This window comes from Hypanus sabinus, chromosome 1 (assembly GCF_030144855.1).
Source record: "Hypanus sabinus isolate sHypSab1 chromosome 1, sHypSab1.hap1, whole genome shotgun sequence".
NCBI lineage: Eukaryota > Metazoa > Chordata > Chondrichthyes > Myliobatiformes > Dasyatidae > Hypanus > Hypanus sabinus.
Genome location: NC_082706.1, coordinates 69,578,612 through 69,603,774, shown reverse-complemented (window position 1 = coordinate 69,603,774; position 25,163 = coordinate 69,578,612). Strand labels below are relative to the sequence as shown.

At 42.9% G+C, this 25,163-nt stretch overlaps 1 long non-coding RNA gene across 2 annotated transcripts in view; it reads left to right on the top strand.

Moving 5' to 3' along the window:
- Positions 1–5,820: 5,820 nt before the first annotated feature.
- LOC132394496 (uncharacterized) overlaps positions 5,821–25,163 on the top strand; it is a 54,942-nt gene continuing 35,599 nt past the window's right edge. The window contains exons 1-3 of one of the 2 annotated variants that reach the window (XR_009512341.1): positions 5,821–7,994; positions 17,947–18,043; positions 19,557–19,608. This is a non-coding gene — a long non-coding RNA (uncharacterized LOC132394496). Of the gene's footprint in view, positions 7,995–17,946; positions 18,044–19,556; positions 19,609–25,163 lie in introns of those variants that run through there. The other variant, XR_009512342.1, reaches the window with a different exon arrangement.

The following is a 25,163-nucleotide window of genomic DNA, read 5'->3' as shown; positions in this document are numbered from 1 at the left end:
CTAATTGCACTGGCACAAGTGCTCTGAAATAACAACAGCTAGAAATTTAAAGTTACTGACCCTCTCCACCTCTGATCCTCCAATGCGGACTTGCTCCTTCTCCTGAAGTCAATAATCAGCTCTTTGAAGTTGCTGACATTGAGTCTGTTGGTATGGCACCACTCAACCAGATTTTCAGTTTCCCTCCTATATGCTGATTTGTCACCATGTTTGATTTGGCCAGTGACAATGATGTTGTCAGCAAACTTGAATATGTAAACACAAAACACCCTGCAGATACTGTGGTCAAATCAACCCGTACAAACACACTGGAGGAACTCAGCAGGTCGGGCAGCATCCGTGGAAACAAGCAGTCAACGTTTCGGGCCGAGACCCTTTGTCAGGACTGAAGAGGGAGGAGGCAGGGGCCCCATAAAGAAGGTGGGGGGAGGGTGGGAAGGAGAAGGTTCGTAGATGCCTGATGAAAAACCAGTAAGAGGAAAATTCAAGGGGTTGGGGGAGGGGAAGCAGGGAGGGGATAGCAGGAAAGGTGAAGAAGGAATGTAAGGGGAAAGCATTGTGGGTAGTAGAAGAAGGCAGAATCATGAGAAAGGTGATAGGCAGCTGGAAGAGGAGGCAGAGTGCATTGGGTCCCGGGTCACCTGGAAGGAGTGTTTGGGGCCCTGAATGGTGGTAAGAGAGCAGGTGTAGGGGCAGGTGTAGCACTTATGCTTGCAGGGTTAAGTACCAGGTGGGAGATCTGTGGGGAGGGATGTGTGGACCAGGCAGTTGCGGAGGGATCGATCCCTGCGAAAAGCAGAGATGGGTAGAGAGGGAAAGATGTGCTCGGTGGTGGGGTCCTGTTGAAGGTGACGGAAGGTGCGGAGGAAAATATGCTGGATCTGGAGGCTTGTGGGGTGGTAGGTGAGGACAAGGGGGACACAGTCCCTGTTGTGGTGACGGGAGGATGGGGTGAGGGCCTAAGTGTGGGAAATGGAGGAGATAAGGGTGAGGGCATCATTGATGACGGCAGAAGGGAGACCATGATTCTTAACGAAAGTGGACATTTGAGAGATGTCTTGGAAAGGAAAGCTTCATCCTGGGAGCAGATGTGGCAGAAACAGAGGAACTGGGAATAGAGAATAGCATTTTTACATTTGGCAGGGTGGGAAGAGGTATAGTCGAGGTAGTTATGAGAGTCCGTGGGTTTATAGAAGATGCCAGTGGACAGTCTGTCTCCAGAGATGAAGACTCAGAGATCAAGAAAGGGGAGAGAAGTGTCCGAGATGGACCAAGTGAACTTGAGGGCTGGGTGAAAGTTAGAGGTAAAGTCGATGAAATTGACGAGCTCAGCATGGGTGCAGGAAGCAGCACCAATGTGGTCGTCAATGTAGTGAAGGAAAAGTTGGGGAGCAGTACCAGTATAGATTTGGAGCATAGACTGTTCCACATAACCCACGAAGAGGCAGGCATAGCTGGGGCCCATGCAAGTGCCCATAGCTAAACCCTTGGTCTGAAGAAAGTGGGAAGAACCAAAACAGAAGTTATTAAGTGTGAGTACCAAATCTGCCAACTGGAGGAGTGTGGTGGTTTTGGGGAACTGGTGAGGTGTATTGTCAAGAAAGTAGCGGAGGGCTTTGATGCCTTCTTGATGGGGAAATTGAAGTGTATAAACTTGAATATGTCATTGGAGCTGTGCTTAGTCACACAGTCATAGGTGTAAAGCGAGTAAGCACACAGCCCCATGGTGCACCTGTGCTGATGGAGATGTTGTTGCCCGTCTGAACTGACTGGGGTCTGCAAGTGAGGAAATCAAGGATCTAGTTGTATGAGGAGGTTTTGAGGACAACGTCTTGAAGCTTATTGATTAATTTTGAGAGGATGGTAGTATTGAATGCCAAGCTGTAGGTGATAAAGATACCCTGATGTATGCATCTTTGTTGTCCAGAAGTTCCAGGGTGAAGAGCCAATGAGATGACATCTGCTGTTACTCCGGTAGGCAAATTGGAGTGGATCCCAGTTGCTTCTCAAGCAGGAGCTAATATATTTCATAAATAACCTTTCAAAGTACTTCTTCCTTGTGGATGTAAGTGCTACAGAATGATAATCATTGAGGCAGGTCTCCACGCTTTTCTTAGGCACCAATACAATTGAAGCCTGCTTGAAGTAGGTGGGTACCTCAGACTAACAAAGTGAGAGGTTAAAGATATCAGAGAGCACAGTAGCCAGTTGATCAGCACAGCTGTTTAGTACTTGGCCAGGTAGCCATTCGGGCAAAATGCTTTTTGTTGGTTCACCCTCCTGAAGACTGCTCATACGTTGCCCTCAGAAAATGAAATCACAGGATTATCAGGATATATATGAGTTTGTGATGTTTTCCTCCATGCTTTGACAGTAAAACAAGCATAGAATGCATTGAGGTCATCCAGAAATGAAGCTCTATTGTCGCCTATGTCGCTTGATTTAACTTTATAAGAGGTGATAGTATTCAAGCCCTGCACAACTGTTCAGCAACCTTTCAAGTTTCGTCCAGTATTGACACTTTGCCCGTGAAATGAATTTCTGGAGAATGTACCTGGACCTCTTGTAAGTTTCTTGGCCACCAGACTTGAATGCCTCTGACGTGGTTCTCAGCAGATTGTGGATCTCATGGTTCATCCAGGTCTCCTGGTTGGGAAAGTCTCTGAATGCTTTTGTGGAAACACACTCATCTGCAACTGTTTTAATAAAGTCTGTGACAACCACAGTGTATTCATTCAACACGGCCAGTCCACTGATTCAAAGCATTCCCACAGCTGCTCCTCTGCCTCCCACAACCACCTCTGAGTTATCCTAATGTCTGGAGCTTTGCTCTTTAGCCTCTGCCTGCGTGCAGGTAGGAGAAGGACAGCCATGTGATCAGATATCCTGAAATGTGGCTTTAGCATGGAATGGACTGCATTCCTTATCTTAGTATAACAGTGGTCTCGTGGTTTGGGACCTCTGGTGCTACAGGTTATATGCTGATGGTAATTGGGCAGGGGTTCCTTCTAAAAGCCTGATGGATTTAACTGATAACTATGATTTAATATGTGTCAGGATGGACTGTTTTGATTTGGAGATGGCATCATGCAGTATCTCAATTATTGTTGGCTGCTGGTTGCACATAAACTGTGGTCAGGATTACAGAAGGTTAATAGAACGGATGGCATTTGACCATTAGGCCTTCAAGTTCGGGGGAACACAAATTTGACAAAGCTGCCAAATCAGAGTACCACCATGAGTTTATCATGAAACACACACCTCTACCTTTTGACTTTTCCAAATCAGCAGCACGGTCCATCCAGTGAATTGGGAAGCGTTTAGGTCTGATTGCAGTATGGTGGGAGTAAGCCACATCTTGTTCAAAAACACAGCAATCTCTCATTTCCCTCAGATACAACAATCTTGCCCTCAGGTCTTCAGTTTTTGTTCCCCAGTTCCATACTTGGAAACAAAATGAAGGGTAGAGGGGGTCTCATTCTATTATGTTTTAGCCTGGCTTGGAGTCCCCACTCACACTTCATTTCTGGCCACGACAATGAACCTTTGTCCACTTAAAGGTGCTGTACCCTTGGTTGAGAGTTAATTCTGCCTAGTCCTCCATAAGATCATGAAATCTCCAGATCATTAAGTTGATTTAAAAGCACATTGCTTAAAGGGAAATTACTTGCTGCAGATTGCAGTGAGAGTAATTTAAAAAAGGTATATTTAGAAATACTGTATGTAGTCCGCAGAACATCGCTGTTGTTCACTGGTGACATCATTGCAATTTGAGAGAACAATCTGATTTTTAAGAAGAAAATGGTGCCAGTGAACAATGCCACTAAGGGCAACATTCTGCAGACAGTTCACAAAGCCACTTATTTCACTTTTTTTACTACTTTTTCATTCAAATGGGGTTCTACTACAGCTAAAGCCTATAGTCTACATTTTGTTGGTGTGTTTTCAGGCTGATTGAATGACCTGGTGCTTCGCTCTCTCTGAGTGAGTTCGATGAGGTATCAAGATAAGTGTGGGGCCCTTAGGTCAATAAGCCTGGAGACCGGGTGTGAGCCCATGATCGCCTTGAGTTCTCACTGATCTCACCTGTTAAAGTGTCAAGGAAGATTGAAACCAATGAGGGTGAGAATGGAAGGTGGGGAGTTGTAAATTGCCAACTACCTACAGGTGACGGGTCTTTCTCTCGCACTGCTCCCACAGGAAGGAGCCTGTGTATGACAGGTCTGTCTCTCTCCCTCTTTCACTCACTGCTTTTGTCCTGAGTCTTGGGCAAGGTTTAATTGATGAGGTTTGTGCACACATTATGATGTGTTTCTGGTATCTGGTGGCTACTATTTCTCTGTGATTTGATCCAGGTGGACTGGCCCTGTAGCTTGCTGATGATGAAGACACAGTGCTGGGTTAGGCTGAGCTCAGCTGGACTGTATATGCCTGGACTTTTTTGATAACTTAGTGGTTTGGTATTTTATAGTCTGTGTTTTCCACTCTTTCATTGCCTTTTGCGCAATTTGTTCTTTTTTTTGCATGTTGAGGGTTTGAAGTTTTTCTCTGAACGGATTTAATGGTTCCCTTTGCTTTGTGGTTGTCTGTGGGAAGACATAACTCATGGCTGTATTCTCCATAACTTCCACCATCTCCAACAGGATCCCAACACCAAGCACATCTTACCCCCCCCCCCCCCACCACTTCCCACTGTCCACAGAAATCTCTCCCTATACAACTCCCTTGTCCACTCATCCCTCCCCATTGATCTCCCTCCTGATGCTTACCCTTGCAAATGGAACAAGTGTGACACCTGCCCCTACACCTCTTCCCTCACTACCATTCAGGATCCCAAACAGTCCTTCCAGGTGAGGTGACACTTCACCTGTGAGTCTGCTGTGGTCCAGTGCTCCTGGTGTGGCCTCCTGCATATCGATGAGACTCGATGTAGATTGGGAGACCGCTTCATTGAGCATCTATGCTCCGTCCGCCAGAACAAGTGGGATCTCCCGGTGGCCACCCATTTTAATTCCACGTTCCATTCCCATTCTGATATGTCAATCTATGACCTCCTCTACTGTCGCGATGAAGCCACACTCAGGTTGGAGGAGCAACACCTTATATTCCGTCTCAGTAGCCTCCAATCTGATGGCATGAACATTGATTTCTCAAACTTCTGGTAATGCCCCCCTCCCCCTTCTTCAGCATTTTCCAGCCTCTCTTCCCTCTGTCATCTTATTTCCTTGCACACACATCACCTCCCTTTGGTGCTCCTACCCCTTTTTCTTTCTTCCATGGCCTTCTGTCTCTTTCATTAGTCAACTTCCTTGCTCTTTACTTCATCCCTCCCCCTCCAGGTTTCATCTATCGCCTTGTGTTTCTCTCTCCCCTCCCCTCCAACTTTTAAATCTACTCCTCAGCCTTTTTTCTCCAGTACTGCCAAAGGATTTTGGCCCTAAACAATGACTACTTTTTTTTCATAGATGCTGCCTGACTTGCTGAGTCCCTCCAGCATTTTGTGTGTGTTGTTGGATTCCCAGCATCTGCAGATTGTCTCTTGTTTCTGCTGACTTCCTCCAGCATCTTGTGCTCGGATTTCCAGCATCTACACAATTTCTAGTTTCTGCTGACTTCCTCCAGCATTTTTTGTGTGTTGCTCAGTGTTGTATACTGCAGACATGCATTAATAATAAATGTACTTTGAATTTGAATCTTTAATTGCAATTCAGTTCAGTAACTTCCAGCGAGTCTCCTTGGCAGGTATCACAGAAAGTATTTTAACTAACTGTAATTTCTCACTTAATTTAATTTAAATAAAATATTTGACACATCCACAATTGTAAATAACCTGAAAGACCTTTGCTTATTCATGATTTTCTTTTCCAGCCATTAAATCAGATTTCATTTCAGCATAAAATCAATAACAAAGGTGTGAAAAGTTGTCTGACAGTAGCATCTGGTTGTTAAAGACACAATTCAAGTTTCTTTCTTTCTGACAGTATAATGCCACATTCAGTTGTGCTCATTCTGTCAACATTACAGTGAATGCTATTCAATTCAATTGTAGGCACATTGGTAGATGGGCAGACGTGGTGTGCAATTGACTTTAACAGTTGGATCCAGCCAGTGGAAGATGAGACAACAACCTCAAGAGATAGAGCTTGAGTGAAATACTGCCAAGTTTCATTAGATTCAGGTTGGCGGGCTGCAGCATCAAATGTATAGACAGGCAGACAGACAGACAGACATACTTTATTGATCCCGAGGGAAATTGAGTTTCGTTACAGTCGCACCAACCAAGAATAGTATAGAAATATAATAATATAAATCCATAAATAATTAAATAATAATAAGTTAATTATGCCAAGTGGATATGCCAAGCTGCAAAGACATTACCTATATGGATTGGACAATCTCTAGTTGCTAGATCCAGCATTATTTAAGGATCAAGGATCAACTTCATATGTCATATACACATACCAGGAATTTGCTGTGGAGTGTTGGTCAGGACACGATGTGCAACAAAAACATCTTTTAACAATTATAACTAATTATTAAAATAATAAAGATATATATATATATCAAATTCTTCATTATTTAATAATTCTTATTTCTACACACTGACAGTAGTGACCACTTTATCAGGTATAGGAGGCATTATAAAGAGCGGTTAAAACTGCTCTCAATGCAGTGCAGTGTTGGGGGGTAAAACGTAGATGGGATTGGGAGGGCAAATTAGAATAGTTGATCAGATTAACTGCCAGGGAAAGAGGAGTGAGAAGCTTTTGAAAGTTATAGCACTTTCCAAAAGGGAGCTTTTAGAAAAGGCAGTTTGCTGGATGGGTGGCATCCTGCCTGCTTCTTTGTCTTGGGCACATACTAGTCCTGCTGAGACAGCCAGTGAACTTCTCTGCAGTTTGCTGCATTTTTCATATATTGTGAGAGGATGCTGCAATAAACCAGACAGCAATGTCTGATGTTAGCCAATATAGTGGTGGAATCAGTCAAGGACAGTGGAAGCAGACAAATATTTTTAATGATAGGGGTCTGCTATTTTGTGAGGCTGTTCTTGCAGTTGCCATTATGCACTGGCATTTGCTGAGGAATCTCTGGGTCAGAGCAATTTCTAACAAGTCCCCTACTGAAACCGAGATTATTTCCAAATAAAGAGTATTTTGTGATTTGTTGTGTTATGGTAAGATTGAAACTGAAGGTTTATGAAAAGAGTAATAAGCCAGTAACTGGTTGGCCTGGCTGAGCAGGTTTGAACTGGCCTGACTCAGTGCAGAACAAACAAAGGAACATGACGTAACACACCCAAAATGCCGGGAGCACTCAGTAGGTCAGGCAGCACCTAAGAAAAATAATGAGTTTGGGCTGAGACCTTTCTTCAGGACTAAAAAGGAAGGGGAAAGATGCCAGAGTAAAAAGGTGGGGGGGGGGGTAGGAGGATAGATAGAAGGTGATAAGTGAAACTAAGTGGGTGGGAAAGGTAAAGAGCTGGAGAGGAAGGAATCTGATAGGAGTGGAAAGTGGATGACAGAAGAAAGGGAAGGAAGATGGGACCCAGGGGGAAATGAGAGGCAGGTGAGAAGAGGTATAAGACTAGAGTGGGGAAGAAGAGGGGAGGGGGAGAGAATAAATATTATGAGCAGAAGCAATCGATGTTCACACCATAAGGTTGGGACTATCAAGACGGAATACAAGGCATTTCTCCTGCACCCTGATGGTGGCCTTATCTTAGCACAAGTCTGAACAGGAAGCGGAATCTGAATTAAAGTGGAGGTCAATAGATCTTTGATTAGTCAGGGAAAGGGCAGAAAACTGAGGTTGAGCAAGAAAATAAATTAGTCATGATAAAATAGCAGAGCAAACCAGTGGATTGAATGGCCCAATTTCGTTTTTTAGATGTCTAATGTTCTTATGGTCTTAAAGTGCTTGTCTTACTTGTCCTCATCAGTCAGGGTATTGAAAAGAAGAGGTGAAAGATCATGTTACAGCTATACAAGGAGGTGAGTGAAAAATTTAAAGGGGTAACATTTTCTGCACAGAGGGTGGCGTGTATGTGGTCAAAGCAAGTGGGAGAAATGACTACAATTACAATGTTTAAAGATCATTTGGAAACATACATGGACAGAAACATTTAGAAGCAAATGGGAATCTTTCAGCATGGAACAATGGTTGGTATAGACAGGTTGGCCTGTTTCAGTCCTCTGTGGATCGGTGAAAAGCCCCTCTCTGACTATCCATATATTGGAAATTTGCAGAGCTAATAATGTGTATAAGGGTTCTTGTAGAAGGTCTTTGCTTGATTTATAATGAGGTGTTTGATGCGTTTGATGCAAATGATTCTACGTGGGTGCTCGTTGTTTCTGACACAGTCTCCAGTGAGTTTGAAAAAATCCTGTTTCTGCCGTGTCAGTCAGAAATTGATTGAAAGCTGGCTCGTAATTTCCTGAGTTAGCAAATAAAAGATCAATAGCAAGATAGAGATGGGAAATACTAGAACACTAGAATGCTAGAATACTACAGCACAGTACAGGCCCCTCAGCCCTCGATGTCGTGCTGATCCATATATTGCTTTAAAAAAAGTACTAACCCCACACTACCCCATAATCCCCTATTTTTCTTTCATCCATGTGCCTGTCCAAGAGGCTCTTAAATACCCCTAATGTTTTAGCTTCCACCACCATCCCTGGCAAGTCATTCTAGGCACCCACAACCCTCTGTGCAAAAAACTTACCCCTGACGTCTCCCCTAAACTTCCCTCTCTTAATTTTGTACATATGCCCTCTGGTGTTTGCTATTCATGCCCTGGGAAACAGGTGCTGGCTACCCACCCTATCTATGCCACTCATAATCTTGTAGACCTCTATCATCCCCTCTCTCATTCTACACTCCAAAGAGAAAAGTCCCAGCTCTGCTAACCTTGCCTCATAAGACTTGTTTTCCAATCCACGCAAAATCCTGATAAATCTCCTCTGCACCCTCTCCATAGCTTCCACATCCTTCCTATAATGAGGTGACCAGAGCTCAACATGATACTCTTATGTGTGGTCTCACCAGAAATTTGTAGAGTTGGAACATGACCTCTCTGCTCTTGAACTCAATTCCCCCAGTTAATGAAGCCTAGCATCCCATAGGCCTTCTTAACTATCCTAACAACCTGTGCAGCGACCTTGAGGGATGTATGGATTTGAACCCCAAGGTCCCTCTGTTCATCCACACTCTTAAGTAACTGACCATTAACCCCGTGCTCAGCTTTCTGGTTTGTCCTTCCAAAATGCATCACCTCACACTTGTCGGGATTGAACTCCATCTGCCACTTTTCTGCCCAACTCTGCATCCTGTCTATACCTTCTTGTAACTTTTGACAACCTGCAGCTCCATCCACAACTCCTCCAATCTTCGTGTCATCTACAAACTTACTCACCCATCCTTCTGCCTCTTCATCCAGGTCATTTATAAAAATCACAAAGAGCAGGGGTCCCAGGACAGATCCCTGCGGCACTCCACTAGTCACCAACCTCCAGGCAGAATACTTTCCTTCCACAACTACCCTCTGCTTTCTTCCTGTAAGCCAATTTTTATCCAAACAGCCAAGATTCCACTGATCCCGTGCCTCATGACTTTCTGGATGAGTCTCTCGTTTTCATCTTATGCAGGAAGGGATTCAAATGAAGTGTCCAGTTAATAATCACGAAAGTGCACAAGATGATAAGAGGCATACAGTCGATCAAGTCAATAGTTTTTTTCCCAGGATGGAAATAGCTAAAATGAGAGGTGCATATATTTAAGATGATTGGAGGAAAGTATGGAGGGGATGACAGAAGTAAGTTTTTAGAAACATAACAACATATTGCACCTTACAGGTCCTTCAGCCCACAAAGCTGTGCCGAGCATGTACTTAACTCAGAAATTACCTAGGATTACACATAGCCCTCTATTTTTCCTGTCCGGGAGTCTCTTAAATGACCCTATCGCATCTGTCTCCACCTCCGTCACTGGCAGCCCATTCCACACACTCACCACTCTCTGCATAAAAAACTTATCCCTGTACCTACTTCCAAGCATTTTAAAACTGTGCCCTCTTGTGCTAGCCACTTCAGCCCTGGGAAAAAGCCTCTAACTATCTACATGATCAATGCCTCTCATCACCTTATACATCTCTATCAGGTCACCTCTCGTCCTCCGTCGCTCCAAGGTAAAAAGGACCGAGTTAACTCAGCATATTCTCATATGGCATGCTCCCCAATCCAGGCAACATCCTTGTAAATCTCCCCTGCACCCTTTCTATGGTTTCCACATCCTTCTCATAGTGAGGCAACCAGAACTGAGCACAGTTCTCCAAGTGGGGTCTGAACAGGGTCCTATATAGCAGCAACATTATCTCTTGGCTCTTAAACTCAATCCCAGGATTGATGAATGTCACAAGGTGGGCATTGGGAATGGACCCACATGCAAGACACAGATGCTGAAGTACTAGGGAGAAGACTAGGTGTGTCAAAAATGCAAGGAAAGTGGGGATGAAATGACGCTGGAAAAGGCACAGGCCCTGGACAAGACTATGATACAGGGCCTGGGTTAGGACTAGACTAGGAAAGCAGGACCTGGATGAGGAACTAGGAACTTGGAACCTGGACAAGGACTCCGAGCCAGAGACTGATCAGGGACCCAGAACCTGAGTCTTGACCTGGGCTCAGACTCCGGATCTAGGCGAGGACAAGACATGGCAAGGCAACAGGACTGGACTTGGGGGAAGGACGCAGGACATGAAGCTCAGACTCGGACTTTGGAGACTGGAACACAGAGCTTTGTTCTTGAGAGACAGGAACGCGGAACACAGAGCATTGGTCTTGGGAGACAGGAATGTGCAACACAGAGCCAGGACCCCTCCTTAGGAACAGGACGTAGGGCCGGGACTCATACACAGAAAGCTGAACAGCACGAGATGATTCTCAACTCAAGGTAGCGGCATACGGCCGGACCTACCTAGCAAAGGCAAGGACTCAGAGACAGTTCCAACTCAAGGTAGCAGCAAATGGCCAGACCTACCTAGCAAAGGTGAGGACACAAAGAGACAGTTCCAAACAACGAAAGACGGTTCCTTATCTAGACACAGCAAGGCTCTGGTCTTGCTCCGGCGGTAGAACTTGATAGCGAGAATAGGCGAGGATGCAGGCGAGGCTCCAGGCAAAAGGTAGCAGGCGAGGCTTCAGCCAAGGGCTACGGAAATAAGGGGAAGGAAAGGGAACAGTCCAGCCACAGGGTAACGGTAAAGTCAGCCTGACTTACCCCATGGAGGCAAGGACGGGATACTGACAAGTCAAACCAGCACCGACACTCGAACCCAGGGGCACCTATATTCCTAGCTCCAAGACGAGCATCAGGTGCCTATGAATAAGCCCAACTGAAACAAGGAACAGCCGTAAGACCTGGAATCCAGAGTCCAAGGACCCGACCGTTAACCAGAATGCAGACTTCACGGACCAGACCATGACAAGGAAGACCAATGCACCGTATCCTTTCTTAACCACAAAGTCAATCTGTGCAGCAACCTTGAGTATCCTAGAGACTCGAACCCTAAGATCCCTCTAATCCTCCACACTGCCAAGAGTCTTACCATTTATACTATATTCTGTCATCATATTTGACCTACCAAAATGAACAACCTCACACTTATCTGGGTTGAACCCCATCTGCCGCTTCTCAGCCCATTTTTGCGTCCTATCAAAGTCTTGCTATAACCTCTGACAGCCCTCCACACTATCCACAACACCTCCAACCTTTGTGTCATCAGCAAACTCACTATCCTATCCCTCCACTTCCTCATCCAGGTCATTTATAAAAATCACGAAGAGTAGGGGTCCCAGAACAGATCCCTGAGGCACACCACTGGTGACCAACCTTCATGCAGAATATGACCTGTCTACAACCTCTCTTTACTTTCTGCGGGCAAGGCAGTTCTGGATCCACAAAGCAATTTCCCCTTGGATCCCATATTTCCTTACTTTCTCAATAAGCCTTTCATGCTAACCTTGGCAAATGCCTTGCTGAAATCCATATACACTATATCTGCTGTTCTTCCATCATCAATGTGTTTAGTCACATCCTCAAGAAATTCAATCAGGCTCATAAGGCATGACTTACCTTTCACAAAGCCATGCTGACTATCCCTAATCATATTATGCCTCTCCAGATGTTCATAAATCCTGCCTCTCAGTATCTTCTCTATCAACTTACCAACCACTGAAGTAAGACTCAATGGTCTATGATTTCTTGGGCTATCTCCATTCCCTTTGTTGAATAATGGAACAACATCCACAACCCTCTAATCCTCTGGAACCTCTTCTGTTGTTGATGTAAAGACCATCACCAGAGGCTCAGCAATCTCCTCCCTCACCTTCCTCAGTAGCCTGGGGTACATCTTGTCCGGACCCAGTGACTTATCCAACTTGATGCTTTCCAAAAGCTCCAGCACATGCTCTTTCTTAATATCTACATGCTCAAGCCTTTTAGTCAACTGTAAGTTATTCCTAGAGTCACCAAGATCCTTTTCTATAGTGAATACTGTAGCAAAGTACTAATTAAGTACCTCTGCTATGTCCTCCGGTTCCATACACACTTTTCTACTGTCACACTTGATTCATCCTATTCTTTCACATCTTATCCTCTTGCTTTTCACATGTGGAATGCCTTGGGGTTTTCCTTAATCCTTCCCGCCAAGGCCTTCTCATGGCCCCTTCTGGCTCTCCTAATTTCTTTCTTGAGCTCCTTCCTGCTAGCCTTATAATCTTCTAATCTCTATAATTAACTCTCTAGCTTTTTGAACCTTTTGTAGGCTCTTCTTTTCATCTTGACTAGATTTACACCATTGTTCCTGAACCCTACCATCCTTTCTCTGTATCATTGGAACATACTTATGTAGAACTCCATGCAAATATCCGCTGAACGTTTGCCACATTTCCCTGAGAACATCTGTTTCCAATTTATGCTTACAAGCTCCTTCCTGATAGCCTCATAATTCCCCTTACTCCAATTAAACACTTTCCTAACTTGTCTGTTCCTATCCCTCTCCAATGCTATGGTAAAGAGACAGTGAGTTGTGATCACTATCTCCAAAATGCTCTCTCACTGAAAGACCTGACACCTGACCAGGTTAATTTCCCAGTACCAGATCAAGTACAGCCTCTCCGCTTGTAGGCTTATATACATATTGTGTTAAGAAACCTTCTTGAATACACCTAACAAAATCCACCCCAACTAAATCCCTCACTCTAGGGACATGCTAATCGATATTTGGGAAATTAAAATCTCCCACCACAACAACCCTGTTATTATTACACCTTTCCAGAACCTGTCTCCCTATCTGTTCCTCGATGTCCCTGATTCTAATGGGTGGCCTATAAAAAACACCCAGTAGAGTTATTGAACCCTTTTTCTACACAGAGAGTGGTGGGTGCATGTAATTCCCTGCCAGGGGTGGTGGTAGAGGCAGATACATTAGAGTAGTTTAAGAGTTTCTTGCCAAATGTATGTTAGAAAAATGGAAGGCTGTGTAGCAGGAAAGAGTTAGGTTGATAGGTGAATGGTTCAGCACCACATCATGGACTGAAGGGCCTGTACTGTGTTGTAATTTATTTCTTCATTCAGTTATTTAAGATACAGCACAGTAGCAGATCCTTCTGGCATAAAGAGCCACTCCACCCAATTACATCCATGTGACCAGTTAACTAACTAACCCATTCATACAGGAGGAAACTGGAGCATCAGGAGGAAGTGCATGTGGTCATGGGGAGAATGTACAAGTTGCTTACATAAAGTGGCCAAATTGAACCTGGGTTGTTTGTGCACTGTTAAAACGTTATGCTAACTACAACACTATCATTCCACCGTTATCAGCACCCACAGGGCATCTACTGGTCCCACTTCACCTGCCTCTGCCTTGTGTTTACATCAATCATGAGTCAGATAAGTATTGTGACTTGACTGCTGGTTCTTCTGTTGTGTAGAGGTGTGCTAGATTAAACAATGACTTTCATGAGTCACAATCGGAAAGGTTGCTGCAATGTCGGCAGTGTGATATGTTAGACCGCCGGAAAACTTACAAGATGCAGAGGGACAGGACAATGATGAATGTGATGACCACTTTCAAATTACGTATTGCTGGAGTGAAACTCATTACAGTTTATGAAAGCTCTCGACTGGTCCTGAGGGTGTCCTGACAGCAATATGAATGCACTCAGGCATGCACTTGTGAGTAGCCAACCATAACCACAATGGCTCAGTTATTTCAACCACTGTCATTCATCAACGAGGGAAAATATATATCAATTCACGCTGATGAAATAGTGCCAGGCTTACTTTCTTGATGTGCTTATGGATCAGAATCAGAATCAGTTTTATTATTGCTGACATATGTCATGAAATTTAATGTTTGGCAGTAGCAAATGTTCCCCTTAAATATTCCGTCTTTCACTCTTAACTTATGACCTCTAGCTTTAGTCCCATCCAACCTCAGTGGAAGAAGCCGACTTGTATTTACCCTATCTCTACCCCTCGTAATTTTGTATAACTCTATCGAATCTCCCTCAATCTTCTACGCTCTAGGGAATAAAGTCCTAACCTATTCAACCTTTCCCGATAACACGGGTTCTCAGGTCCCAGCAGTATCTTTATAAATTTTCTCTGTACTCTTTCAATCTTATTGATAACTTTCCTGTAGGTAGGTGACCAAAACTGCACACAATACACTGTACTCCAAATTAGGGCTCACCAGCATCTTATACAACTTCAACCTAACATCCCATCTCCTGTACTCAATACGTTGATTTATAAAAGCTACCATGTCAAAAGTTCTCTTTACAACCCAATCTACCTGTGACACTACTTTCAAGGATTATGGATCTGTATCCCCAAATGCCTTTGTTCTCCCACACTCCTCAGTGCCCTACCATTCACTTGCATGTCCAGGCTTAGTTGGTCTTCCCAAAGTGGAACACCTCACACTTGTCTCCATTAAATTCACTACTATTCAGGGCTCCAAACAGTCTTTCCAGGTGACACAACTCTTCACCATTCAGTCTGTTGGGGTTATCTACTGTAACTGGTTCTCCCAGCAAAGCCTCCTGTATATTAATGAGTCCCGATGTAAGTTGGGAGACAGCTTTGCTGAGCATCTATGTTCCATCTGCCAGAAAAAGGGTGACTTTCCAATGGCCACCCACTTCAATTCTACTTCCCTTTCCCATTCTGCCATGTCAGCTCATGGCCTTCTCTACTGCCACAATGAGGCCACTCTCAGGTTGGAGGAGCAAAACTTATATTCCATCTGGGTAGCCTCCAATCTGATGCCATGAATATCGATTTCTTGAACTTCTAGTAATTGCATGCCACTTCACCATTCCCATTCCTGTTTTCCTCTCTCACCTTTTCTCCTTACCTGCCAATCACTTCCCTCTGGCATTCCTCCCCCTTCTTTTCTCTGTATGGCCTTCTGTCCTGTCCTATCAGATTCTCCCTTCTCCAGTCCTTTTACTCTTTTGCCTATCAACTTTTCAGCTGTTTACTTCACTCCTCCCCCTCCTAGTTTCACCTATCATCTTGTGTTTTCCCCTCCCATCACCCTACCTTTTATCTCTCCTCCTCATCTTTCTTTCTCCAATCCTGCTGAAGTTCTTGGCCTGAAACATCCACTGTTTACTCTTTTTTCATAGATGCTGCCTGAACTGCTGAGATCTTCCAGCATTTTGTGTGTGTCGCTTAAATTATATCTGCCATTTTAAAGTCCATTTATCCAGCTGGTCCAGATCCCACTGCAAGATTTGATAGCCTTCCTCATTGTCCACTAAGCCCCCTGTGTCGGTGTCATCCGCAAATTTGTTGATCCAGCTTTCCACATTATCATTCAGGTTGTCAGTATCGATGACAAACAACAATGGACCCAGCACCAATCCCTGTGGTGCACCACTGGTCACAGTCTTCCAATCAGAGAGGCAACCATCTATTAACACTCTCAACTTCCTATCAGGAAGCCAAATTTGAATCCAATTTACTATATCATTCTGAATGCCAAGCAACTAAATCTACTGGACCATCCTCCCATGCAAGACTTTGTCAAATGCCTTGCTAAAGTCCGTGTAAAGTCCATGCCCTTCTTTTATCAACTTTCTTGGCAACTTCCCATAAAAATGTTAAGATTGCTGAGACATGACCGATCATGCACAAAGCTACATCGATTATCTCTTATCAGCTCTTGTCTATCCAAATACTTAAATACCCTGTCCCTTAGAATATCTTACAATAACTTGCCTACTCTTATGTCAGGCTCACTGGCCTATTATTTCCTAGCTTATTCGTAAAGTCTTTCTTGAACAACGGAATAACTTTGGCTATCTGACTACAGAAGCTTTGTGACAGGTTATCAAATCTATCCAGTCTTAACAGTCACATACTCACTCAACAGGGAATATAAGGAGGTGCCTCAAGGGGGACTTTTATTTGACTAACCAGTGACCGAGGAAGACGGTGGGTTTACTGTTGAAACATTGCAGTCAGTATCTGTAGGTATGTGATGGTTAAGGCCAAAGGATATTATGAATAGAACATTAGCTATCCTCCAGTAAAGGACATCTTAAGTAACTCTGCCAGGGCCCCTGCACTTTCTGCACAAACCTCACACAAGGTCAAAGGGGATACCTTGTCAATCCCTGGAGACTTAGCCACCCTATTTTGCCTCAAGACAACAAACACCTACAATGCAGATATGGTCTGTGCCTCTCTAATGTACTGTCTCACTTGTATAGTCTCTGTGTCCATCTCCTGAGTAAATACAGATACAAAAAAATCCATTTAAAATCTCCCCCATCTTTTTCAGCTCCATGCATAGATGACCATTCTGATCTTCAAATGGACCAATTTTATCCCTTACTATCATTTGTTCTAAGGTTCATTTATTATCAAAGTATCCAAGCATATGAAACTCTGAGATCTGTCTTCTCCAGATAGCTACAAAACAAAGAAAGCAATGATAATCATTCAGAGAGAATATCAATCCCATGCTCTTGCACATCGAAGAATGGCATCCCAATCATCAACCTACAAACAACCCCCCCTGCACAAAATGCAACAAGAAAGTCAACCCCCCCAAACAACCCTTCCCCTGCACAAAACCGAACAAGAACATCAACCTTTCCAAACCCCCTCTCCTGCACACAAAAAAACATAACAGAACACAACAGAACATTATTGCCCAAGCCCCTTTCCCCTCATAAAACAAAACGGAAATGGAACAGGCAGCCAAACGCAGAATATAAAAGCCATCGCTCTGATAAAATCCCAAACCGTAAATGTAACAGTCCACTCCATAAGTGCAGAACCACTATAATATTCTCTGAGGTCATCAAAAGTGAGGGACACCACATGAGGCAGAGAGGCTTACCTGTCTATCACTGTGAGCCACACACTGACTCCTTCTCTAGCAGGCAGGCGCCACTGAATTCTTGCTCACCTTACTGCATTCACTTTGATGTCTCAATCTGCTTTCATCTGTAAAGTGCCTTGGGATTCTCCTCCACCTTGTCTGCTGGAGAAACCTCATGCCTTCTTTTAGCCCTCCTGATTCACTCTTAATGAAGAATGAAATTAGCCTGTTGCAATAATGTGTTTTTGCACTGGATAGCAACTGCTATGAATAATGAGAACCCATTGATAATTGAGAGACTGACTACCAAATGAGTGATAAAGTTCACACAAGAATATGTAGATTAAACTAATTTTCATCAAGGCAGCAACTCTCTCTGGGAATTGTGCAAAATGATGCCAACCCATGATCTCTGCTCCTCGCAGTGAAAATATGTTATTGTATGCCCTGACTTGGCGAATCAAAAATAAAAAATTTTAGCTGTTGTATTTCAAGTAATTATCTATGAAATCCAGTTAAAGTTTTATCACTTTCATGCTTAGGGCTCCAATATGGAGCTCGTTACAGGATACAGATGGCATTGATCATAGCTAAATACCTGTAAAGACCGAACTGCCCATGTTTGAGGATATTAGCATGGTAAGTAAATGGTTTTAATTTTCTTTTACATAATCGCTGCACTTGTTCTGACAAACCACTTGAGCAATGAAGTTAATTTGAGGAGGAAATTTATCACCAAAATAAAAAAAAAATCTGAATTGATTATCTGAATCAGAATTTAGATGGAAAGGGACTTGTAAAGGATTAAACAATTCTATATCCAGCTAATACTTAGTTTCACAGGATATATCATTGAAAAGAAACATGGGTAGCAAAGAATCGGACAGAAATATACAAGTAATAATATTTTTAAAAGATATATGCTTCAAAATTCAATTACATGTTTCTCTTAATACTATACAATTGAAAATTATTCTTCCCATAGTGACTACTATATTGACAACTTTGGGGTAATTTATATTACTACAAAAAATCAACCAGGCTCTTTTCAGTGTGAGACACCTTCACATGCTCCCTGAACATTACCAACATTTCCTGATTTTATTTCTGATTTGCAGTATCTGCAATAATTTACATTTTCATTTACTGTGCCATTGAGATTGGCCTCAAGATGTGCACAAGTGTCAATTCCACCTGTGCACTGGGGCTCTGTTAAGGAGTGACCTTGGGTCTCACTTGATGGTGACTTATATCAACCAGTTTCTTGTGACTACTATAAACCATGGAGAGCAGAGGTCAAGTGCAGCACACAGCAAGGAAGAATGATAAAACAGTTCAGAAAATGAAGCAGAGGTCTGTGTGGGCTCTAGTGAGGACTTGTTGCTCAGGATAAGATCTTGAAAACACAGACACATGGGCTGTGTGGCACCTCCTGTGTGAATTCTATGTTCAATTATCTTTTGCAAATTCCTGTAGAATTTCTACTCATCAGGATTTCAGTCTGCTCATTCCAGGTCTTCACCACCCATTGTTCGTAAACAATTCCACTTCATACTTCCAAATTAGAATCAGGTTTAATATTACCAACATATGTCATGAACCTTGATCTTTTGCGGCAGCAGTACCATGCCTACATTTAAAATACTACAAGTTACAATAATAAATACTAAAAAAAAATGTAGTGCAAAAAGGAATCAAAAATAGTGAGATAGTGTTTATGGGTTGGCTCATTGTCTGTTCAGAAATCTGATGGTGGTGGGGGTGGATGTGGGAAGAAGTTGTTTCTAAAAAATTGAATGTATCTTCAGGCTGCTGTAACTCGCCTCCTATGGTGGTAATGAGAAGAGAGCATGTCCTTTGTGGTGGAGTCCTTGATGATGAATATTGCCTTTTTGAGGTATTGCCTCAATGATGATGCTGGCTGAGTTTACAACCCACTGTAGCTTTTTACAAAACTGTGCACTGGCCAGTTGAATTAATTCCATAGTCTCTGGTACTAATCCAATTCATTGAATCATAGAACTGTTATGGTACAGAAAGAGGCCATTCAACCTATTGTTTCTATGCCAGCTTCCTTAGAGCAATTCAGTCAGTTTGTTTTCCCAAAAGCCATGCAAATAATTCTGAAGTATCTATGTTGTTTTTTTTACAGGCATAAAGTGATTCATTTCCATCATTTATCTCACTCAAGGAATAGCTTCTGTTTGCCTTATCTATAAATCTGTTTAAGTTTGACTGTAAAAACCTCTTTTATTTTGAAACCTGGCTTATTCAAAAATGAACAATTCTTGTTCTCCAATTCCGATACATAACCAGGACTGACACTTTTTAACAGCTTTCATAGGTAATTATTGTGCTAATCTGACCTCACAGTGAATGATCTGAAGCACATGGTGACTCTCTGCTAGAGTGACTATCATAAACTAACAGATACAATTTCTGGCTAACTACTTCTCTGTGTTTTTGAAGATAAAATACATGACCATAGAGGAAACGTATTTACTGAAGGTACCAGATTGCCACCATATTCTGGGAAATAACTCAGTTATATCAAGCTTGATGTAGTATACATGTGAAAGCAAGGCAGTTAAATAAACCAGCAGGTTGGGAAATTTTGGAAAAGCAACACAAAATGCAAATGGGAGATGTAGATTTAATATAAAATCATTTTTAATGAATATCAAGTAAGCAGTAAAATTATTTTTAACTATGTTTGTGATATATGGTAAATGGCCTGGATGAAAACATGGATGGTGGGGGAGTAAATTTGTAGATGATACAAAGATTGGTGGTGCGATGGATAGGGTAGAAAATTGTTGAAGGATACAGATGAATTGCCAATATGGGCAGAGAAATGGCAAATGGAGTTTAACCCATTAAGATGCTTCAGTTTGGGAGATCAAATCTAAAAGGATGGATCACTGTTAATGGCAAGATGTTTAACAGAATTTATATGCAGAAGAATCCTGAGGTCCATGTCCATGCTCCCTGAAAGTAGCTGCACAAATTGATAAGGTAGTTAAAAAGGCATATGGCATTAGGTGAGGCACTGAGTTCAAGAATAAGGAAGTTATGTTGCAACTTGATGAAACTCTAGTTAGGCCACAGCTGGAGTAACGCAATACTGATCAGTTCTGGTCAGCCAGAATGTGAAGGCTTTGGTGAGGATGCAGAAGAGGTTTTCTAGGATTCTGCCTGGATTATAGGGCATGAGTTATGAGGAGAGGTAAGACAAACTGGGTTGTTTTATCTGGTATGGTAGAGGGGAAGGGGAGACTGATAGAGGTATAACATTACAAGAAACATAGAGTAGTCAACCAGTATCTTCTTCCAATGATTGGAGGGAAGAAAGGGAGTAAATCCAAAGAAGATGTGTGGGATAAGCTTTTCACAGAGTTTTGGATTGCACCAGGGATGGTGGTGGAGGGAGATATCGAGGAGTTGAAGGGCTTCTTCTATAGGCACATGATATGGAGATAGTTATGGACCATGTGGATTGATATAATTAGGCATGGCTAGCTTAATTCAAAGTTCAAAGTAAATTTATTACTAAAGTAGGTATATGTCACCATATACTACCCTGAAATTCTTTTTTTTTAGATTTACGGTAGAACACAGAAATACAATAGAATCAATGAAAATCTACGTACTGAAGAATGACTAACAAACAGCCAATATGTAAAATGAGACAAACTGTGCAAATATTATATAAAAACAACAATAATTATCACTCAACTAAATAACACTGAGAACATGGGTTGTTGGATCCTTGAAAGTGAGTCCATTGGTTGTGTTCAGGAATCAGTTCATTGTTGAAGTGGGTGAAGTTATTCATGCTGGTTCAGGAGCCTGATGGTAGAGGGTAATAACAGTTTCTGAACCTGGTGGTGTGGGACCTGTAGCTGTTGTACCTCCTTCCTGATGGTGGCAGTGAGGAGAGAATGTGGCCTAGATGGTGATGGGAGGCTGCTTTCCTGTGACAGTGCTCAGTGTTGGGGAGAGTTTTACCTATGATGGACCGAGATGTAAGCACCACTTTTGTAGGCTTTTCTGTTCTAGGACATTGTTGTTTCCATACCAGGCCATGAAGCAACCAGTTAGGATACTCTCCGCTGTGCATCTGTGGAAGTTTGTCTAAGTTTCAGATAACTTGCTGAATCTGCAAAGTTCTGAGGAAGTAGAGGAGCTGCATTGCCATCTTCGTAATGGCACTTAATCAGCAATTTGGTTTTTCTGACGCTGAGTGAGAGGCTTTTGTTGTGGTACCATTCAACCAGCTTTTCAATCCTGTTCATTAAGCCAGTTGATTAGCATAGGTCTTCAGTACTCGGCCATGTACAACATCTGGGCCAAATGTTTTCTATGGGTAGTCCCAGTTCAGACTGAAATCACAAAGTCATCAGGGTCTGTGGGAGTTTGTGAAGTTGCCTGCCAGCATACTGGTCAAAGTAAGCTTAAAAGGCATTCTGGGAGTGAAAACTGTGTCATATACTGTATGTTGCTTGGTTTTACTTTGTAGGAGATGATAGCATTCAAGCCCTGGCACAGCTGAGGGGCATTCTTCTGTGCTTCAAGATTGGTCTGAAATTGCCAGAGTGGAAAATAAATAATAAAGCAGGTGGTTAGATTGTACATGCATCAGTGATTCTTCATTTAAGTTCTATTCTTGATGTGATTTTAAGTCCTTGGCTTCTCTCGGAACCACTTCATCCCAAACTTATAAAACCACTGCCATATATTAAAAAAATGAAAATATTACATTGGAAACAGTTTGAAATGATGCACCTCCTTAATACAGGAAAGAAAATCAAGAAACAGAGAGATATGAGTAAGGTAATTAAAATCTTTGTAGAAAGAAGCAGGCTTTCAGGGAGCATCTTAAAAGAGGCTATGTTGATATTCAGAGACAATTTCAGAAAGTGGGAACAACCTTTCCCTCGATATCAGCTAAACATAACAGTGGGTCATAACTTCAGGAAAGTTGTTGGTACGCATGCTTCTGTTTACATCAGCAGAGCTGAGGTTGAGCAGGTTGAGGTCTTCAAGTGCTTTGGAGTGAACATCCTGGTCTGCACTCTTAATGCCAGAATGACATTGGGGCGACACTATCGTAGCTTGGGGCGTCAGAGTTCGGAGTTCAATTCTGATGTGTCTGTATGTTTGTATGTCCTCCAAAGGAATGCATGGGCTTCCTCCTACAGTCCAAATACGTATTGGTCAGTAGGTAAATAGTCCGGTGATTGGACGAGGCCTAAATCAGTGGCTTTCTGGCCAGTGCAGTTCAGTGGGCCAGAAGGACCTATTTTGCACTGAATCTTTAAATAAAAAAATAAAATAAACACAAAAAGGACCAAGAAAGCTTGGTCCTTTACTTCCTCAGGAAGACAATGAGATTTGGCATGTCCTTTTTGACCCTCAGCAATATTTATCAAAGCGCCATAGGAAGTACTTCATCATGGCTTGGTATGGCAACTGCACCACGCGTGGCTATCAGAAACTCAGATCATTGTGGACGCAGCTCAGCACACTGTGGATATCTGCCTCCCTTCCACTGATTCGGTCTATACTTCATGCTGCATCGGTAAAGCAGCCAGCATCATCAAAGACCTCACCACCACCATATTCCCTTCTCTCCTCTCCCATTGAACAGAAAATACAAAAGATTTAAATAATACGCCAGCAAGCTCAAGGACGTATTCTGCTGAGACTATTCAATGTTTCCAAGAATGTTAAAATGGACCCTTGACCTCACAATCTAATCTTGCACCTTATTGCCCTTATGTCCTGCACTTTCTCTGTTACTGTAACTCTTTATTCTGCAATCTGCAGTTGTTTTACCTTGTACCGCCTCAACACACTCTGTATGATTTGATCTGTATGAACAGAATGCATGACAAGTTTTCACAGTACCTCAGTACATCCAACAATAACCTTAAGCCAATTAATTATGGAGAATGAGGGAGATGCACAAGAGACTAGAGAAGAGCAAGTTATCATTAGGGAGATGAAGCTGCGCCGGGTATTTAATTAGTTTAGTTTAGAGATACAGCATGTTAACAGACCCCTCCGGTACAATGAACCCGTAATGCTCAGTTGCACCATGTGAGCAATTAACCTACCAACTCATGTGTCTTTGGAATGTGGGAGGAAACCAGAGCACCCGGAGGAAGCACTCACAGGGAGAAGGGCCGAGCTCCTTACAGACACAATGATATTGAACCCGGATTGCTGGCACTGATAACCCTGATAGGATTATGCTAACCACTTAGCCACCATGCACCCCAAAAGTGATGTCAAAGCCAAGGAGGGAATTAGTGGCCAGCTCCAAACTTTAAAGCAGTGATCTTTGTCCATCGGGGAGAATTGATGAGCTATCAGCCAATATGTGAATGGTGTCCACCACTGTAATTCAGTATACTGACAGCAACATTCAGCATGGGGAGGAATTGAGTGAGGATAGATGAGAAATTGTACAAAAAGAAGAGAAAATAGCTTAGAAAGGATATACATTGAAGCATCTTACAAATGGACTAAAGAAAGTTTCAGGTAAAGTACAAAAATAAAGGCTGTTCTGTACATGTGCCTGAGAATGGAAGGGTTAATGTTTGAGGACTGTTTGATAGCTTATTTCTGCTTCTATGTCTGTGTTGGATTAGCACTTAATATGCTTTCAGCTATATCACACTTGCTAATCCTTATTGCTGATGTCAGGAAACACTTAGCATTTATGCAATGTATTTCACTAAGATTATTTTTTATGTATTAAAATAGCACAAAGAGAAGCCACATGAGCACATGATGCACTGTAACTGAACATCACTGATCAAGATTTATCAATTATATAAAAAACCTCTTCCATCTTCAATGGGATCCTACAACCAAACAGATCTTTACCTCTACCCCACCCCCCACTCTCCGCTTTCTGCCGTGATCACTCTCTCTGTGATTCCATTGTCTATTCATTCCTCCCCACTAATCTTTCCTGGCACTTATCCCTGCAAGTGGCAGAAATGGTTCACCTGCCCACTCACCTCCTCCCTGACCTCCATTCAGGTCCCCAAACAATCCTTTGAGATGAAGCAACACTTTATCTGAAAATCTGTTGGTGGTGTCTACTGTATCCGGTGCTCCCGATGCAGCCTCCTCTACATTGGTGAGACTCAATGTAAATTGGGAAACTGTTTTGTTGAGCATTTCAGCTCCAACCATAACAAATGGGAATTCCCACTGGCCAACCCCATTAACTCCTCTCCCCATTCCCATCTGACCTGTCAATCCATGGTTTCTCTGCCATAATGAGGCCACTCTCAGGGTGCAGGAAAAACAACTTGGGAAGCTTCCAACCTGATGGCATGAACATTGATTTCTCCTTCCATTAATTTTTTCCCTCCATTTCCCTCTTCTTCTTTTCGCCACTCTGGCTTTATATTTCTTCTCTTCAATTGCCTATTTCCTCCCACTGGTGGCCCTCTTCTTTACCTTTCTCTCAGGGTCTATTCTCCTCTCCTGTCAGATTCCTTCTTCAGAGCAAGAAGACTGCAAGTGAACTGCTGATTTTTCGGAGCAAAGGGAGATTTTTACTACTCGGGTTAAAGAGAGGCGAGACTGCGCAGGTGCGTGATGTCAGCCAGTAGAGCACGAAAGGTTTAAAAAGAAGGCAGCCATATCCAGCGGGCAGCAGAGTGAGAGGCAGCAGAGTGATAGGGCTATGGCTCAAAGGGCTTAGGTGGTAAAAGGGCAAGGCGAGGTAGGATGTGTG